Raw genomic sequence first — 4,857 nt, 5'->3', positions numbered from 1 at the left:
ATCTGCTTCATAAGGACATTGTACAAATTGATGCAGATGACTACAAGAAGGACAAACGAACTGGCAGAATGGCGAGGCAAACTTTCCCTGTGCAAGGCGCTAAGAGCGAGCTCCCGGACTCGATCAGAGTTGCCCTCGGTGCTCGTGTTATGCTCACGCGTAATTTTGATGTTCAAGCAGGTCTGTGCAACGGGACGTTTGCAAAAATTGTGGAAATTGTCAACTATCCGAATGAAGCCCGTGTCCAGAAAGTTGGGTTGGAACTTGATCATGTGAGTAACACAGCGCGTGCCGCTAACCGTGAGTACATTGACAGACAGGAGGAAAAGCTGAAAAAGCCTGGAGTGACACGCCGACAGTTTCCCATCAAGCTTGCTTTTGCCTGCACGATCCACAAGGTACAAGGCATGACAACATCAGAGGCTGCTGTTTCGCTGAAAGGCGTTTTCGAACACGGCATGGGGTACGTAGCTCTGAGTAGAGTGACTTCACTCAGCGGTCTGCATATTCTGCATATGGACGAGAGAAGACTTCATGCAAATTCAGAAATCACTGCTGCTCTTGCTGAGATGGCAGAGGATTCTTTGGAGAGCGTGATGCCCCTCCTTCACGTGATGCCGTCGGTAGATCGGGCAAATCACCTGGTTGTCATCCATCATAACACCGAAGGGCTGTCTTGTCATGTGCAGGACATCAGGTGCCACCACGAGCTGCACTTTGCTGATGTTTTGTGCTTCACGGAGACACACCTTCAAGGATCTGTGGCTGATGGACGTGCCTGCTTGGAAGGGTTCACAATGTTTCACAGGAACCGAAGAGATTCTTACACAAACTGTCTTGACTTGGCGACGAAACTTGGTGGCGGCGTAGGTATTTGTGTCAAAAGTCACATTGCAGCCCAGGAAAAGAAATACATACAGGGTGTGACCGACATTGAATTTGTTGTGGTGAAACTTGAAGCTCCTCTCAATGTGTTGATTGCTGCCGTTTACAGGCCTCCAGGCAACAGTCCGCGCACTTTTCTGCCAAGCTTGGGAAATCTCTTGCGGTACCTTGAAGTAATGGACCATCATCAGATCTTGGTATGTGGAGATTTTAAATGAAGATATGCTATCAGCCTCATTCAAGCCCATTCTCGATTTGTTTCGCTCAACAGGTTACACGCAACTCATAACCACTGCTACCACTGACAAAAACACATTGCTTGACCTAATTTTTGTCTCTCGACCTCAGTGTGCTCTTCATTCAGGTGTCTTGCAAACGTACTACAGCTATCACAATCTTGTTTTCTGTGTTTTGGCCACTGAAAGGTAAGTCACAGCTAAATCATGTGGTTCAGCATTTGCAAAAAGGATGGAAATCAGAACGTGAACGTTGTCGTAAGTGTATAATATTAGTGGTGGGATGTGGTGGGTGAGTTGTTGCCTTTAGGTGAGATGGGATCTGGGGCGAAGGTTGCTCAAAATGACAAATGAAAGAAACCTGAAAACTCAAAATAACTACAGACCTATGTATGACATACTTTGTTTTCTGCAGATAGGACCTCATGTCTATGGTGGGAAGATAGTCCTGTAGGTTGAGATGGAATAGTGGTTGGGGGTCGGTGAGGAATCACGTTGAGTTAAGGGAGGGCAAAGGCTTTTTAAAATTTCAAAAAGCCTTCCCTTAACTCAACTTTTTAATTTTTAAAAAGCCTTCCCTTAACTCAACTTTTTATTTTTAAAAAGCCTTCCCTTAACTCAACGTTTTAATTTTTAAAAATGTTACTTTTACTTTTTAAAATTGTAACTTTTAAAACTTTTAACTTTTTAACTTTTTACATTTTTAAATTAACTTATGGTTGAGAGGAGACTTTTTAACTTTTTAAACCTTTATTTTACAATCAAATTTTAATCTTTTAAACCTTTATTTTACAATCAGATTTTAACCTTTTAAAACTTTACTTTACAATCAAATTTTAACCTTTTAAACCTTTATTTTACAATCAAATTTTAACCTTTTAAACCTTTATTTTACAATCAAATTTTAAAGATGAGTTAAGGGAAGGCCTTTTACATTTTAACTTTTTAATTGTTTTGAACTTTTATTTTTAATTTTTTTGAATGTCATAATCACCAGGCGAGAACAGAAAACAGATGAGGTAAGTTGCTCGTCATGAAACATGTTTTTTCCTTTCTTTCTAAAGAGAGTAAATGCTGCTATTTCACTCTTTTGTATTTTAACAGTTTTTATCTGGCGAAAGCAGTTCATCCCAGAATGGAGGCCAGAGGTAGGCATGACATATCACCTTATTGTAATGTAATTATAAAATTGTAACATGTTGTAATTTATAGTTAAGCTTGTGTAAGCCCTCTGTACAATCATACATTTTCAATCAACTTTGCTGGATTGTCCTTTTTTCTCCACAAAGACCTTGAGCATGCAAAAACATTCATCATGGACGAATGACTCCCAGGCAGACTCAAGGCACGCCACCCCTACAACATGGCAGCACAAGAGATGCTCAATTCCATCCCTGAAGACATCTCCAGAGATGCCTGGCTGGCAGCAGCTTGGAAGCAGGAGTGGGAGGCAGCTGGCCCCTCCCTCATGCACAGTTATGTCTGGGAACCAGGAGACGGCGCCATAGGAGGAGACGAACTACCTCGCCAGCAGTGGACCACACTGAACCGCTTAAGAACTGGTGTTGGGCGCTTCAACATGTCTAGTGGGGTCTGGCGGACAGTGCGGCATGCGAGTGCGGAGCCCCCGAGCAGACAGCCGACCACACCATCAACACCTGCCCCCTATATAGACCACCTTCAGAGGCCGGCCTCTTCGACCTGGGACCAGAGATGCTGCCGTGGCTCCACGACACCAAGTTGGAGCGCTGACGTTACACGAGAGAGAGAGAGAGAGAGAGAGAGAGAGAGAGAGAGAGAGAGAGAGAGAGAGAGAGAGAGAGAGAGAGAGAGAGAGAGAGAGAGAGAGAGAGAGAGAGAGCGAGCGAGAGAGACTCCCAAACCAGGGTGGCAAGAAGCAGGACTTCTCATTCCTCTGTAAGTAGCCAATTATTATTGACTATTGTCACAAAACACTCTCTTTAATTTTGAATGTCTTTTTCAGCTCATGTCCTCAACCACCTCTATGTTTTTTCTTCTTCAGTTTTTTATGTTGCGTGTGGCTCCACATGCTCCATTTGTCTAGACCATTTGTTTGGCCACCTTGGTACTCAGCCTTGATGAGACCTGGCCTGTCTCGCCAAAAAAATGACCGAAGTTTTAAGAAGATCCATGGGACCAGTGTTATTCTCCTTTTCTATTGACTCCAAGCAACACGTAAGTAATTGTGATTCCAAATTGAATGTGTTCATATCATTCACTCAAGATGGACACAAGTTGTACATATGCTTGATGTATGACTGTATTGTAATGTGATTTTTCAAAATGAAACAATTATGATGTTATATTATAGCACAGGGAGAGCCAAGACTTTCCAAAAGACCTGTACAACGGAGGCCAGCATCATGAAACACAAACTCCGAAACCAGCATGGTAACACACAGGACTTCTTCTGATTCTTCTGTGAGTAACCATCAAGGAACATTTTCATGAAGCATTTTGCTCCTTTTCCTCAACACATCTTTCATGTTTTTTTTTTAGTATGTTCTTGGGTCTTGCCTGTGGTTCTACACGCATCCAGAAATGCAGACAAAGAACAGCTTCGCCTTTAACAGTCGGAAGCCTCTGATTTTACTCTACTAAGCCTCAGATACAGTCTGTTTTCTGTTCTCATTCAGTCATTCATTTATCGATTTATTTATTTATTTATTTATTTATTTATTATATTTTTTGCCTCAAATTATGTTTGCATTATCTTTTGTATAACAGCGTCTACAATCATGTTGCACTTAAACTCTTAAAAAATAACACTGAAATTAACATAACATCCATCCATCCATTCATTCTCTGAACCGCTTAGTCCCCACGCGGGCCGCGGGTGTGCTGGATCCTATCCCAGCCGTCATCGGGCAGTAGGCGGGGGACGCCCTGAACCGGTTGCCAGCCAACCGCAGGGCACACAGAGATTATTATCTATTGAATCAGTAAAATACTTGATATGTTTTTATTTGTTATGTTTTAGCGTTTTTGAAAGTTATTTATATTATTTCTTGCATTAATTCTTTGATTCAATTAAAAAACCTGTATTTTGTCCCAAAAAGCACAATTTTTTCCCTTCTCTTGTGTGTGATTTATTATATTTTGTTTCCAATATTTAAACAGCTCAGTGGCCTAGTGGTAGAGTGTCCGCCCTGAGACTGGAAGGTTGTGGGTTCAAACCCCGGCCGGGTCATACCAAAGACTATAAAAATGGGACCCATTGCCTCCCTGCTTGGCACTCAGCATTAAGGGTTGGAATTGGGGGGTTAGATCACCAACTGATTCCCGAGCGCGGCACCGCTGCTGCTCACTGCTCCCCTCTCCCCCAGGGGATGGATTAAAATCACACGGGGATGTAAAACTATTAAATGAGTCCTATGACCTTAAAAATGTATAATTTTATATCTATTATACCTATGTCCTCAAAAAAATGTATCCATTAGTAAGCATCTCTCGAACAATATATTTCTTCATATGGTTTAGTTTTTGAGACAGACAGTGAATGTACATCTTGTCTTGACTAAATATCATTCAGTAGTGCATACTCTAAAACGAAATGAGCAAATAATCCGAGTCATATTGTATAAACTTATTTGTACAATTATAAATGGGCAATATTGTTGTATCCGTGTTCTAACATTGTGATGCCGCCTTAACAAGGCTGCATGGACACCTCTTTTGATCCATGCCGCATGTGTGAAAAAAGCCTGGGAACTAG

General features: G+C 41.8%; 1 long non-coding RNA gene across 1 annotated transcript; it reads left to right on the top strand.

Annotated features, from left to right (window-relative positions):
- The first annotated feature begins 533 nt into the window (after window positions 1-533).
- LOC133170749 (uncharacterized) lies at window positions 534-4,508 on the top strand. The gene is made up of 4 exons (XR_009718621.1): window positions 534-3,038; window positions 3,145-3,317; window positions 3,454-3,563; window positions 3,642-4,508. It is a non-coding gene; the product is annotated as an uncharacterized LOC133170749 (long non-coding RNA).
- The last annotated feature ends 349 nt before the right edge of the window (window positions 4,509-4,857 follow it).

This window comes from Syngnathus typhle, linkage group LG17 (assembly GCF_033458585.1).
Source record: "Syngnathus typhle isolate RoL2023-S1 ecotype Sweden linkage group LG17, RoL_Styp_1.0, whole genome shotgun sequence".
In the NCBI taxonomy this organism is placed as follows: domain Eukaryota; kingdom Metazoa; phylum Chordata; class Actinopteri; order Syngnathiformes; family Syngnathidae; genus Syngnathus; species Syngnathus typhle.
Note: the sequence above shows the minus strand (reverse complement) of the source record. Positions and strands in the feature narration are given on the sequence as shown.